Source organism: Nelumbo nucifera, chromosome 1, assembly GCF_055504915.1.
Source record: "Nelumbo nucifera cultivar China Antique chromosome 1, China Antique-T2T, whole genome shotgun sequence".
Taxonomy (NCBI): Eukaryota; Viridiplantae; Streptophyta; class Magnoliopsida; order Proteales; family Nelumbonaceae; genus Nelumbo; species Nelumbo nucifera.
In genome coordinates, this window is record NC_142649.1 from 126,260,466 (window position 1) to 126,276,254 (window position 15,789).

The following is a 15,789-nucleotide window of genomic DNA, read 5'->3' on the forward strand; positions in this document are numbered from 1 at the left end:
AAATGGATATAATTTTAAATAGAATGGATTAATGAAACATCATTTATGTAGTTAATCACATATAGTTGAGATAAGGTATGCACGATGATAATAATGCCATTGTCACTTGATGGAGTTGTAACAATACATCTAAAGCCATGATTCTCTGTTTTAGCCACGTGTTGTCAATAATTGGAAAATGTGAACCCATCCTCATTAGCTCATTATCTTCTGATTCAAGAGACTTTAAAGTGGCCTTACCTAGAGGTACAACTTAGATTGGGTTGGGAATTCATTTAACACTCAATGGGTCCAAACCCTGACCCGGCCCACCTTGATGTAGTTGAAACTCTCCAAATGGGGTGACTTACTTAACTTGCAGCCTTAATTGTACCATGTGATCTATTGTGTTATCATTTCCTTATAAAGTCAACGTTTTCGAACTGCTGTTGACATGGACGGTCAGACCGTTTAGCCCGAGAACCGTTCAGGCAATCAGTTCCGTTTTACCTCAAATCCGGAATCTAGTAAAAATCGTTGAAAAAGTCAATAAACCATTGACTCAGGCGGTCGAAACATCGACCTGTTGACCTGTTCAACAGTTTTTTACTGTTTTTAATTTTTTTAATTTTTTAATTTTACTGTCAGAATAGACCATCCGTTCAAACCGAGTGGTCAAACCGTCAACCCAGAAACGATGGCCAGAACGATTCCATTTTTAGATCGTTTTATAAAACGTTACATAAAGTAATAAATAATCAATGAAATATTTAAGAATATAGTAATCGATCCAACTTTTTTTTACTCTTCCCAACTTAGTTTCAGGCTTCCAGCCAATAAACCTTGTTAATTTATATTTATTGAGAGACAAAGAAATAAGCTATTCAGTTCGACCACTTCGACTACTGTTAGCAACGGCCCTACAGAATTTGGACGCTTGGGTAATCCAGCTTAGAAAGGAATAATTAATACCCTAACAAGCACCGACCAAATTAATTTGGATATGACAATCTAAGTATTATCATTATCTATAGGTTTCACAGTCACTGCTTTAAAAAAGAGAGGGTGCAATCTACCCAAAGAGAAAACCCTCAAATGGAAGAAGACACCCGAGGAGAAAACCCTCAAATGGAAGAAGACAAGAGAAAAATATAAACAAAAATGGCAACATAATAACATAAAAAAAAATGAGTTTAATCAATCAAAAGCTTAGATGAATTTGAGTGAAGTAATGGCTGATTGATTATTAATTTGTTTGGTGAGTCTAGACTTTTTGCTTGCACTTCTGGTCTGGTGACATAGGCTCTTTTATTTGTACTTCCAGTCTTGTGACATAGGCAGTACAAATGTAAATATGTAGAATGCAAAACCTTATATCTTGTAGTATTTTGTATGTATTTGTATTGTATATATTTGTATTTATATTCTTTTCAATTTGTTTTTTGTACAAATTTTATTTGCATTAGTGTAAATGCATAAGAGTGCGATAGGTAGAGTGTACATTCTAGTTTACATTTGCCTCAGATTTGACCATCTTATTTGTTTATGAAAAATAAAATAGGAAAATGATATAATTCCCACCTTATATGAAGGAGAATGGAGGTACTTGGAGAGTTATTTGTTCGGAAGTGATGTAGGAAACAAAATGATGTGATCCCCACTTCATATGAGAGAATTGAGATAGCGGGAATGTTGTGTCAATGAGTGTAAATAATATAAAGAGTAAATAATTTTGTATGATGGGAATACAAATCATAGTTACAAATAGATGCCAGACTGAATCGAGTGCAAAATTTGTTTTCGATTCAGATTTGCACTATAAACAAACAGAGCAATATATCTCATTATACATGTACAGATACCCATACATGTAAGACTACATAACTGGATTTCGTTCACTATTTTCCACTTGCGACACTAACCAATCATTGTGTGATAGGTGTTCAGTTATACATGTTTAAAGACCAATTCACATGAGAGCAACTGTGTATCATACTATGTTTGTGTTTGTTGCCAAATACAAATTTTGCACCCAGTTCAGTTTTACATTTTTTTGTATGTACTTGTAATTTATACTTTTATCTAATACACAACAATTATACCTTTTGTCTCACTTGCACTCATTGGCAGTGCAAATTTTATATCCAAGGCTCAGTTTGAAAGGAGTACAAATACAAATATGTACAGCACAAATACATATAAAATAATACAAAATATAAAGGTTTTGTACTCTACATATTTGTATTTATACTCCTTCCAAACTGATCTTAAAAAGAAGATGCAAAATTTGCATCACCTTTCACCCACTTCAATTCTCTCATGTAAAGTGGAGACCACATCATCTAGCTTCCTACCTCAATTGTCTTGCATATAAGGTGGAAGAAAAATCACTTTACTTCCTATTTTAGTTCTCATAAAACAAATAAGGCAAAGTAAAATATGAAGCAAAAGTATACTTAGCCTATTTGCACTCCCATGCATTCATTCCAATGCAAATGAAATTTGCGTTTTAACCAAATTGAGCCATAGGCTCCATTTGGAAGGAGTACAAATACAAATATGTAGAGCACAAAACATTGTATTTTGTATTATTTTGTATGTATTTATACTCTATATATTTATATTTTGGAAGGAATACAATATGTAGACTGCAAAACCTTGTATTTTGTGTTATTTTGGTTGTATTTGTACTGTACATATTTACATGTATTCCTTCCAAACTGAGCCATAATGATTGGTTAGTGCCAAAAGTGTTGGAATCCAAATTTGTAATGGGACACCTGTCACATACTTAATGTTAAGTGCGGGAAAACTGCAGCATTTTGAAACTCTACCAAAACATGAAAAGACAAGTAATTTTCCCCACACATAAATTATCTAGCAATTGGATTTTATTAGATTTTTCTTTTCTTTTTTGAGGGGCTATCCAAAAGGAGTAGCCCATCCCCCATTTGTTGATTGGGCTGAAAATTAGTTGTTAATTTTATGGCCGAACTTGTTAGGATTGATGTCTGAATTACAAAAGTTTCAGCCCACACCTGAGAATCAATTTCTCCATATTTGAAAATTTGAATTTTCTAAATCAATCTAGAATTAAATTGGACTAGATTTGAAACACAAAATTACATTGAGTATGCCTGATATGGAGTCCACAAATTACAACTCCTAGAGTGGATAGTTTATGCCCAAACATCTAAACCGAAATCAGCCTCCTAATTGAAGATGGTGCAATTGTATTTGAAGGTCAATCCTACAACAACTTGTCATGCCCAAACATCTAAACCCAAATCGGCCTCCTAACTGAAGATGGTGCAATTGTATTTGAAGGTCAATCTTACAACAACTTCTCAACTGAATTCGATCTTCAACAAGTTGGAACTTATGCAACTGTGAGAACTGCTTCAATTTTAATGTTTTTCTTCAAAAACATAGACGAGACTAAGGGTAGAACACTCCCTTGCTTGGCTGGTACGAACTAGGATTTACAGGAAGAAGAGAAAGAGTGCAAGGGAGTGACTAATGGGCTAAGGTCCATTTCTTTTAGTGGTTCATGTTTATAACTATTGCAAGCCTAATTGGGCTTGAATAATGTATAACCTACAAAAGTTTCATATCATTCCATATGGCTTTGGTTCAGCCCATGTTTGGAAAGATTGAGGCCAAATTCATTGCACAAGGGTAGTAAACCCTTGAACCAATCAAGTTGGGTTTAGTTTGTGCCTAGCACTTAAGCTTAAGTGATCCTTGGTTTCAGCCACCCTATAAAGTCTAAGGATAATGGATTGATATGAGATAAAACCCATCAGATTTCAACACTGTAATGGTCTCTTGCTCTTAATTTCTTAGCCTAAAATAATTAGAACACTACTCATAGGGAATGACCTCTTCCCTGACTGCAAAATGTAGCGCCACAGTCCTTGTTTAGAAAAATTTTAGGATTAAATTCTTTTGCAAACCATTTAAAAAAATAATACAATATAAGTATAATACATTTTGTAAAGAGATTTCAAATACAATTGAAATCCACTACTAGCATTTTTATGTTTCCATCAGAAAGAATATTAATCTTGATATTCACCTTGTTTAATAAAAGGGTTGATCCTATCACAATGATCATCCACTCGGGTAATATCCTAAATTACTCCAATTACCTAGGTATTTAACCATAAGAGGATCTTATTGATTGGCATATCAAAAGCAACTTAGTCCAATACCTAGTATAATATCGTTATCAAGTCATTGAGTTAAGTGTAACTTTCCAATTTTGCCTATCTACCTTCAAAGTTCATGGCATAATTAAAAATTGATTCATGTTTAGTGTTTCTTACAAATACCCACTTATTATACTTAGGGTCTTACCCACTGATTCAAATTAATAATAATTCAATATCTTACAAAATTAATAATAAAATTATGTAATAATAGTATAAATTATAATTTTATGGATTATTAAATTAAATAAATATTTAATATTTTAAATTTTAAATATTTTACATATTATTTTAGTAGTTAAGTAACTAAATATTTTAAATAACAAAATATTTAACATAACTAGATTTTAAATTTGTTAAATAAAGAAGTTATGTAATAAATTTAAAATAATATGAAAATTTGAAAAATAATTAGAACATAATATTGAAAATAATAATAATTTAATATTTTACGAAATTAATAATTAAATAACTATAAAAATAATTTAATATTTTTACTTAGTATTGTAAGTAACTAATTTCACTTATATCAATTAATAGTTTGAGAAAATAACTTTCATAAAAATTAATATTTATTAATAATAATTTTAAACTCTTAATATATATTTATTATATAATTATATATTCTAATATTAATATTTATTGTATTTTTGTAATTATTTATTATTTTCTATGATAAATGTATTTTCAATATAATTATGTATAAATTTATTTTTGTTTTGTTATTTTATCAAAAAACTTTCAATTATAATTGGAGATTAAACTACTATTATTGAAAATTTCAAATTTTGTTCATTGTACTTATTGTATTTACTGTATTTTTATATAACTTATTGATTAATATTTATTAGAGATTATGCTATTTATTCACTAATTTAATATATTTTTAGTACTTATTGTATTTTTGCAATTATTGTATTTTTTCAATATCAAATATATTTTTCAATAATTGTGTATTTTTGCTATATATTTTCAACAGTTATTGGAAATTAAAATATTATTATTTATCAAAGATGAGACTATTAATTTATCTGAAATTATGAGTATTCATGAGTTGGTTCGGTTCGTTATATGTTGTTTTGCCAACCAAATTGACCTGCTCAGTTGAAACCGACTGACCATTTTTGAAAACCGACCCACTCAAGTTATATCAGTTTGGGTCGATTTTTTGGTTTGGTCAGTTGGTTCAAAAGATTTAAACTTGAAAATTAAATTTAAATTTTAAAAATTATAGTGCAATTGTTAAAAAATAAATTTAAAAATGAAAATTATGATATAAAACATTTTATACTAAGAAATATGGGAAACTTCTCACTTGTTCATATTAAAAATTACATTTTAAATATAAAATATTAATATATATCAATGGTCAAGTCATCCGATTTTGGTTGATTTACAAATGGCCGAAGCAAAACTGATTCAATATGATCAGGTCAAGTTGATCGGGTTGGTCGATTTCATCAATTTAATGAATAAACCTAACTGAAACTAATTTTTGTATTATAAAAATTTTATTAAAAGTAGTATATAAAATATGAATAATTATTAATTATTTATAAATTTGAAAATATAAAATAGTTGTATACTCTTATGTAGGGGTGTCAATTGGACTAGATTTGGTCCAATCCGGTCCAGTCTAATGTGAGTCCATTACAAATGGACCTGGTCCAGTCCAATCTAATGAATATTTTGGACCATTTTGGACCAGTCCAAAGACTGTCCAATCTGTTCAAATTCCTATTAATTTAGATTGGTTTCAACTCAAACCTAGTCCGTTGACACCTATGTTCTTATTTTCTATCAATGGACCAGATATTGGTTCAATCCAATATAAATTCATTATGGACGGACCTGTAGGGATTATTGCATATAAGGGCAACTTTTGGGCCCTAATATCAATAAAAATAATATTTTTAAAAGAATTTCAAAAATAAGTTAACTTTTTAAAAATAATATCAATTTAGGGCAAAAGCATTGTTCATCTTCTTCCTCTTGCAATCCATTCAGCAGCACCGTCGTCTGCCACCGCCTCCGGCAACATTGCCGGAGGTGGGCGGAGGTAGAGGCGGTGGTGGCCATTCCTCTACCCAATGCCACCACCTCCGCCCACCTCCACCTCCACCTCTGACAACGGTGGAGGCAAAGGTGGCGATGACGCTAGTGGTTATTCCTCTGCCCAACACCGCCACCTCCGCCCACCTCTTGCCAGAGGTGGGTGGAGGCAGAGGTAGCGATAGCAGCGTTGGGCAGTGGCCACCACCACCACCTCTGCCTCCGTCCACCTCCGACAACATTGTCGGAGGCGGAGGCGGAGGTGGGCAGAGGCATTCCCGGAGGTGGCGGTGGGTAGCGGTGGACGGCGGTGCTGCTGAATGGATTGCAAGAGGAAGAAGATGAATAGTGCCTTTGCCCTAAATTGATATTATTTTTAAAAAGTTAACTTATTTTTGAAAATTTTTAAAAATATTACTTTTATTGATATGAGGGCCCAAAAGTACCCTTATCTGCAATAATCCCTATTTTGAAAGATAATCACTTGTATCATAGTGGGCATTTGGTAGTCTTTTTCTCCAATAAACACTTAAATAAGCATTTGTGACTATTTTATCCTTCATTTTCTTTCAAAATTTCAAAATATACCCTTATGAAATTACTTTCATAGAAACACTTTTATCAAAGTAATTTTTTGAAAGCACTTTTATAAAAGTAATTTCATGAAAAACACTTTTATGAAAGCGCTTTTATAAAAGTATTTTTAGGAAAGTACTTTTATGAAGGCACTTTAAATAAAAGCACTTTTGTGAAAGTACTTTTATAAAAACACTTTTACGAAAGCAGTTGCTTTTATAAAAGCACTTTTATGGAAGTACTTTTATAAAATTCAACTAGGGATAATTTTGAAAGAAAAAAATTGAATAAGTGATTATTGTATAAGCACTTAAAAAATACTAGAAATTTGGGCTTAAAAAATAAGCCCTTATTTTTAAAACAAGCACTTATTTCAGGCTTATTTAATTTCTCAAACACCAATAAGTGCTTAATGGTGTGGTCGCTGCCCAAATAAGCACTTCCAAACATGGCCTTACTTAATCGACCTTGCATTATTTAATAGTGAAAAATGACAATTTTTACCCTAATGTTCATTTGAATAAATTTAATCAAAAGAAAATAAAAATGAAAATATTATTTTTGCCCTTAGTAAAACATGTGTAGCCACTCTATTTGACTCTATTTGGCTCTATTTTGTCGATCTTTTTTTTTTGGTATAGAAAAGTGCTAGAGATTTTGGAATAAACAAGCAGGAGCCCTTGCCCTAGAACATTTTTCATTAGATAATCATGTTACTATTTTTAGATGGCAAAAAAACATTTCTTAATTAAAGATCAATTAAGCAAATAGGTTACGAACTATAGAAATGTTTTAGTAAAATGAAAATTATAAGAGAAAATTTAAATAAATTTATAAAATTATAGGGAGTGTTCTATTAAATGACCCAAAATTTTAATATGAGCATTATGTCCACTTGAAAAGTGTCATATGAAACTTTGTGTATCAAACATGTCCATATATCGATATGTGGAACCTTGCACAGGAGTTGAAGAATGAAAAAGTAGAAATGCTTGTACATGACCAGCACAACATAATGCACACAAGTTGATGCCTGAAAAAGCTTATACAAATTAAGTACAATGACTCAATGAGACAACACTCAGAGGATGTCTGGCACAAATGAGGTGGCATGTTTTAGAAAGTAAAGAGTAATTTAGGTATTAAAACTTAAAAGAAAAAAATACTTGAGAGTTGAGAGATAAAGTAAGCCGACTAATTTTAGCCCATTTTTTGATAGTTTGTTTTTTTTGTCGCATTCTACACGTCAGTTTATGACTTTGAACGAGAGGGCTGTATGGGCTGTGGGCTCATCGCAAAAGCCACTTTGTATATATCTAGATCCTTTGAAGCTAAATGTCGACAAGATGACAACTACGGTCTATCAATTTGTCAAACAAGGTGTGCCCATATTTGATAATTGATAGCTATAATTATATAACCCTAACAAGTGCACTAGTTATCAAGTAGTATAAAGGTATCATTCCCACGAGGATTTAACAAAATAAGTATTAGAAATATAGCTTTCCTCAATTATTTGAACAACCGAATTCTAATAATAGGAACTACTAAAAATTAAAGATAGAAAAAGAAAGAACAGAAATAAAAACAAAGGCAATCAATGACTGAACTTGCAACAATTTAATTGAAAGCGCTAGGACTATTGGTCCACCTAACCATCCCAATGAACATCAATTTATTAAATTAACCAAGATGATTTATTATTTTCATAAGCTGAAGTCTTTCCTAATATATATGATATTCCCTCCTAGGATATATCAGACCTACTTCTATCAAGTAACCCTTTGATCCCTCGATTAGAATTATCGAGATAGAAAGTGCAATAAGTTTTATAAAAAACATGTATCATCAGATGAATCATGTATATATATTCCTATATACCATTCAATTAACACTATGAATTATTTAGTCTTTTATATGAATTTCCCTTCCGGTTCATTCATATAAACCAAATCAACTAGGAGGTGGCCAAGCTCCTAATTGCATTACGCATAATAACTCATAGACAATATGAAAATAAAAACAGCTTAGTTGAATTAAATAAAAATCAATCAATGGTCGTGGTTAGGTTTTCCACAGCCCTAGCTACAAATAGATTAGTTCATGATAAATGAAATTAAACAAACAAGGTATAAGAAAGAACTCATGATGTCGCCCCTTGAGGTTGAGATCGATGAACTTCTTCTCCTTGCCGCCGCCTTCCTCATTTTCTCCTCCTGCGTTGCCGTCTGCCTTCTTGAAGGTTGAAGCTCTCTTGGAGGATTTCTCCTTGATTGCTCCAGAGATTGATTGATTGATGCCTTGATGCCTTGGTGCTGTCTGCGTTGCCGTTGAATTTGTCAATAACCTATTGACTCAGGTGGTAAAACTGTCCATCCATTCAATGGTTTTGGTTGCTTTTTATTTTAAATTTTTTTTGTTGGAATGAACCATCTATTTGAACCAAATGGTCAAACCACCAACCTAGAAACCGGTGGTTAGAACGATTTCAATTTAGAATGATTTTTAAAACATTGAATATAAACAAAATGGAATAGCCAAATAGGATTCATGTATATGATGCTGACGATGCATATGTTTTACCACATTTTGACAAAATTCAGGAAAATAACGAAGCTGAATTACTGTAGTAATTAAAAATTACGGCATTGATCGATTTAATGGATCTGCAGCTGAAATCTTTTCTTCTTAATTAAGGAGTTACAATTGAACATGAACCTTATTATTTTCAGATGAACTCGGACCACAAAGCACAAACTACTAAAAACTGGTCAACTTGGGTTTGGGAGGTGGATTGACGACACAGATGTCGAGAAGACGATCAACTGACGTATACTGGTAATCAGGAAATAACTTGGATGCCTCCAAATCCTCTTCCCGTAGTTCAAAGCTCATCTGTGCTCCCACAGCGAAGATGTTGTGAAGGATGGAAGGTGGAACGTTATCCGGATGTGGCAAGGCTGAAGAAAGAACAAAGGGAATATAATTAAAACAATGTGTTAAGGGTAAGATCAATACAACAATACGTAGTGATAGTGTAACTACAAATGTAACCCAGTATGGATTTCTTACTTTCAGAGAGCTTCACAAGTTCTTCTGGGATATGAACCTTCTTCAGACTCCGTCCAGACTTCTTCTCCCAAGCTGAGATAAGTTTCAACTGGGTTATGATATTTCCTGGCGGTCTGATCATCATAATTCGATTCAGTGTTCTGGGATCGACTGCAGCTTTTATTGTATAGGCAGCCACATCCTCCTCGAAGTTGAGGACCGCTGAACAGTCACAAAGAAATCAAAAGCAGGAGTTTGCTGAGATGAGGTTTATTGCTGGTATGGTAGCAGAAGAGCAATTAATTTGTTCTCTACATATATTAATTAATAATTAGTTCAATTGATGAGATGTTTAATTGTGGAAAGTCTATACGTACCCTTGGCTTCACCGCTGCCGTAGACTGTAACGTCCTCTCTTTGTTCATGTGGATGGAACAAGTAATCTATGAAATATGCAGCAAAGGCGTTGGCAGTGACGAAGGTGTATGGGATCCCAGAAGCCTCTGTAGCCCTTCTGATCTTCTTCTTGCTGTCGAAGATAGCTTGGAAAGGTGGAAGTCCTGTAATTCTCTCAGATTCGTTGCCAAAGTCTGATGGGACAAACTTCTGAGGGACAATTAATTAGTATATAACACAATCAAGACAAACTTGTAACTGACAATGATTTCAGTATTGCATATATTTTTTTTTTCTTTTCCTGATGAAAACAGAGGATCACAGTATTACCTTAATGTTACCAGCTTCCTTGATGGCATTTATAATTTTGATCTGCTGGGGATATTGGGGAATTGCAAGTGCAGGGATCACCACATCTACTTGTTGAATCACATGCACAAGCTTCTCATGCTCATCCAAATCTCCCTGTGATCAAGTGATGATATACAGAGCAAATGAATTAAGGGTCTAATCACCATGGGAGAGAAAAATGGAGCTGAGGTTTGAATCATATATAATTACTTAGATGGTGACGCCCATAGACTCGATTTCTCGGTGCTGCTCTTGCTTGGAAGAGCTTGTTTCAGATGTGATAGGCCGTGCATACACATAGGTTGGATGTCCCATCGAAACACTTGCCTTCACCATGTACTTCCCAACATACCCAGTTCCTCCAACTATCAGTATCTTGCTACTCTCACTGGCCATCTCTCTATCTCTCTCTCTCTCACTCTCACTCTATCTCATTCTATGTGTGTGTGTGTGAGGGAAGGGATTGGAGAATTTTTATAGCAACCACTAGTTTGAAAAAAAAGTTGAATTACTAAAACCTCTCCTGAAGTTTTTCATCGTTGCTGAAACCTCACTTTAAATTGGTAATTGCAATCAGTTCCCCTAAACTTTCTAGCACAGTTGCATGTAGATTCTCTCTCTTAGAATCCTCTAATAAAAGGTATGAAAAGGGTCTAAAATACCTATGCAGTTACTTTTGATCAAAATGTTTATTTTTTCAAAATTTCTATTCATATCAATCGCTACCCCAAACCCTTTCAATCTCTGTTCCAAAGTTGATTTGTTTTCCAAATTTTTTCCTTGCATCAATCGTTCAAAGGTAAAGCTACAACTTTAAACTCACCTTTTTAGTTGTTTATGAAGTTTATATTGTTTTTTCTATAAAAATCAGTCTCAATAGTAATTGTATAGGTATTTTGGACAATTAAAATACCAAAAATTTGATTGTAATTACCAAACTTTAGGAAAAGTTTCAACAATTTATCCAAAAATGCACATACCACATGTACATAATAAAAAGAAGTAATAAACAGTGGGGAAAGGTTCCACCAAATAAAAGCACTTCTGCTCCTTACAAGGTAGTAAACAATAGGGGCGGAGCCATGGCCCCCCTATCGCCCAGAAATCCCCACTTGTAAAAAATTATTGGCTCCGCCCCCGGTAGACTAACAAGTGGCAAAGATTTGCTAAAAACAATGGTGTGTATGTAACCAAGAGGGAACTTACTAGTGATTCTAACACAGCTCTGTGTGCCATTATGTATAGCAGTTTTGGTTTTTCTTTTCATTCTTTTTTGGGTGAACACAATGTGTAGAGGTAGAAGAGTAGTATATAAGTATTACAAATATCCTCATATTTATTTATTTCTTCCATAATCGAGTTTTCTTTGAATTTATAATTAATTACCAACGAATTGTTCTCTTCAATCTCTTCGACAATCGGCAATTTTGGAAGGTAGATTGCGTGGCCTGAAATTAAGCTACTCGATCCCTGTTCTTTCCCATCTACTGTTTTCAAAAGACAATTTACTATTTCTTAAAGCAGATGTCAATAATTGGATTAAATGACACTGTTGGGGTGGTGTTTCATTTTTTAACCATCGGATTAGATTATACTCTAACAGTTGGTGTGGTCTCTCATTTAAGTCCAATGAGTTTTATATATAAAAGGTTTCTTTTGTACGTATGATTTTTAAAGAAGTTTTTGATCTTTTCTTTGTTAGTGAGGAGAAAAAGAATGCTCTTGGTGTTGGAGTGGATTTATTCTCCTGTCTTGTTCTTTAGGTTAAGAAAGGAAAAGAAGAATGGGTGTATAAAGGTTGAGGGTTAGTATGGATTGTACATCACAAGGTACAAATGTTACTTCTGATATTCTTTCATAATGAAGGATGGTTTTTGTTTCCCATGTGGACGTAGGCAATAAGATCAAATCACATAAATCTTTGTGTTCTAGGTGGTGTTTTTTCTATTTGTTTTTGGTTGGATTTCTTTATTTTTATTGCTATTAGATTCTCTTGGTTGTTATTTATTTCAAATACTTTGTAGTTTTATCCTATAGATGGTTACTATGAACCCCAACAAAGTAGTATTAGAGCTCCTATGTTGGTATTTACAAAGGAAGGTGAAAGGCATCCTAGTTCAATAAGGCTTGGTTAGAGCATTGAAGGAAAAGAATAGAAAGTCAAAAGATAAAAAGGATACTAATTGGAAGGACATCGAGTTGAGATATGTTAATATGATAAGATTGCTTCTTGGTTACAACATTATGAAGGAAGATTTTGCATCAAAATTGTGGGAAAAGCTTGAAAAACTCTATTTGGGAATTTTTGAAACACCTAAATATGCTTAATAGCCTCTTAAATCAACTAGGAAAAGTTGATATCAAAGTAGAGGAAAAAGACAAGGCCCTTTTGCTTCTTATCTCACTTTTTAATAAATATGAAAACTTGATGACAACGTTATTGTGTGAGAAAGACATGGTGAAGTTAGAAGTCACTATATCCCTCCTATCTAATGAGGTTAGGAGGAAGCCTAAGTATGAGGGTAGACAAGATTCTGGAATTGTTATGTAAGGAACAAATCAGAAAGGAGAGTCATCTCACAAGGGATTTAAAGGTGGTGGTTCTAGTTCTAAAGTTAGGAAAAGGGTAAGATATATTATAAATGCAAGGGTTTGGTTACGTAAAGAGAGATTATCCAAAAGAGTGGGGATGATCAACACTTATGAATTCATTGTCCTAGATAATATGAGATATAAAACAGATTCCCATTTTTGTAAGGGAAGTTCTTAGGTTTTCTATTTTGAAAACTTGTCTAACAAATAAACTTACTAAAAGGAATTTTGGCTCTTACTCAACCTATGAATCTTTCAGAAATGCAATTCCTTACTGTGATCTATGTTTGGAACTAGGATTTTTAACCAAAATCATGTACTTAATGACAGAGATCAAGCATAGCATAACTAATGCATTCTAATCATCGATACAATAAATCAACACATCATTGCTAATTAGTATCTAAACATTAGAAACTAGCTAGCATATAAACAAAAGTTATGGTCAAACCTCATTGTAGCTAACTATTCTTTCTTTCTACATAGCTTGCACATGGCTTATCATCTTCTTTAGATTAAAAGATTTCATCATCACTATAAGTTTCATTAAGATCTTTTCTTCCCCTAGTTGTTGTCTTGCTCCTTTCTTTATAAACACACCCTCCACATGGATCTTCCTTCTAGGTAAGGGGCTAAAACTTAGGCTATCAATAAACTTTGTCACTTAGTTGTTAAACTAATTTCCTTGGAGAACCTTGCTCTGATAACACTTGTTTCTCATATGACAAAGCCTAAGAAGGTTTTTCCTAACTAATGCCTTCCAAAACTTAGAATGAAAGACTCCCAAGCTAACATGTTAGGCTCTCAGGCCTTATATTGCCCATTCACTTGGTTCACCACTAGCTACGAGCCGTTGCATACCATGAGGTGTTTTGTGCCGACCTCTTTCACCAGTCATAGCCCGACAATCAGTGCCTTGTACTTAGATTCATTTTTCGACGCTCAGAACATGAATCGAAGAGCATACTCCAGCTTCACCTCGCTAGGTCCATAGAGGATCATCCCATCTCAGCTTCCGCATTGGTTGGATGAGCCGTCTACATGAAATATCTAGGGCTCCTTGTCCCAAGTCAAGGCAGGTGCCGCACTAGTTGATGCCTCTGAGGTGGTCATGGGCTCAACAACTTTAAGGGTCAGCGTGCTGAACGTGTACTTGATGACGAAGTCGGCCAGGACCTGTGCCTTGATCGTTGCACATGGCTCAAATGGGATGTCGTACTCACTAAGTTTGATACCAATTTGGTTAGCCTACCCAAGACCTCAGGCTTCTGGAGGACTTGCCTTAGGGGTCAATCAGTTAAGACCATGACAGTATGGGCCTGAAAGTAAGGGTACAACTTACAGGATGCTAGCACTAGAGAGAAGGCTAGCTTCTCGATGTTCGGGTACCTAGTCTCCGCGGTGTGCAGTACTTTACTTACGTAGTAGATAGGTCACTACAATCTGTCCACCTCGCAAATTAGGATCGAGCTGACTACCTCATCACTTACAGAGAGGTAGAGTTTGAGTTCGTCCCTAGGTTCTAGACTAGTTAACAAAGGTGGTGAACTAAGGTACCTCTTGAGCTCATCAAACGCAAGTTGGCACTCTTCAATCCACTTGAAGTCTTAGTTCTTTTTATGGCCTTAAAGAACAGAAGGCACTGCCCAACCGACTTAAACTTAAACCAATTTAGGGCAGCTATCCAACTTGTTAGCCTTTGAACTTCTTTAATCGACATAAGGGGTCTCATATCTGGGATGGCCTAAATTTTGTCCGGGTTGACTTTGATGCCACATCGGTTCACTATGTACCCGAGGAACTTGCCCGATATGACCTCGAAGACGCACTTGTTCGAGTTGAGTTTCTTGTTATATTTTCTTAGAATGTCAAAAATGCAATTAAGATCGAAAATTAAAGAATTTGAGAACTAAGTTTTCACAACCATGTCATCAACATAAACCTCAATTTTATTGACTATTAAATCAGAAAAAACTTTGTTCACAAGGCACTAGTAGGTCACTCCAGTGTTTTTTATACTAAAGGGTATAACTTTTATAAAAGTACAAGCCCATTTCAGTACAAGCCCATCTGGATTTGGTTGTAGACAGACTATGCATCTATGAAACTCAACAACTCGAACCCCGAGGTCCCATTTACTAGACGATCAATCCTAAGGAGTGAAAAGTTATCCTTTGGGTAGGCTTGGTTTAGGTCAGTGTAGTCGACACACATGTGCCACTTGCTGTTGGCTTTCTTCACGAACACTAGGTTGGCAATCCAGATTGGGTATTGGACCTCTCTAACAAAGTCTGCTATGAAGAGCTTCCCGACCTCCTCATGTACTATCCTCCACCGCTCCTGGGCGAGGTTCCTCTTCTTCTGCCCGATAGGTCTGACTAAAGGGTCAATATTTAACTTATGAGTTATGAAAGAGGGGTCTATGTTGGGCATTTCTATTGCTGACCAAGCAAAAAATCTATATTTTTAATTAACAAACTTTCCAGGTCAGAGCATAGTGGTTTTGTGAGGTGAACTCTGATCTGCATCGTCTTCTTGAGGTTGGTATCCGACACCGAAACCAAGACGATGTCCTCCATGG

General features: G+C 34.2%; 1 pseudogene across 1 annotated transcript; it reads right to left on the reverse strand.

Annotated features, from left to right (window-relative positions):
• Positions 1 to 9,485: 9,485 nt before the first annotated feature.
• On the reverse strand, positions 9,486 to 11,156 carry LOC104609788 (isoeugenol synthase 1-like; annotated as a pseudogene). The gene is made up of 5 exons (XR_016081391.1): positions 10,827 to 11,156; positions 10,596 to 10,730; positions 10,247 to 10,475; positions 9,891 to 10,091; positions 9,486 to 9,778 (listed from the first exon to the last, which is right to left on the reverse strand). The product of XR_016081391.1 is annotated as an isoeugenol synthase 1-like (transcript).
• Positions 11,157 to 15,789: the final 4,633 nt, after the last annotated feature.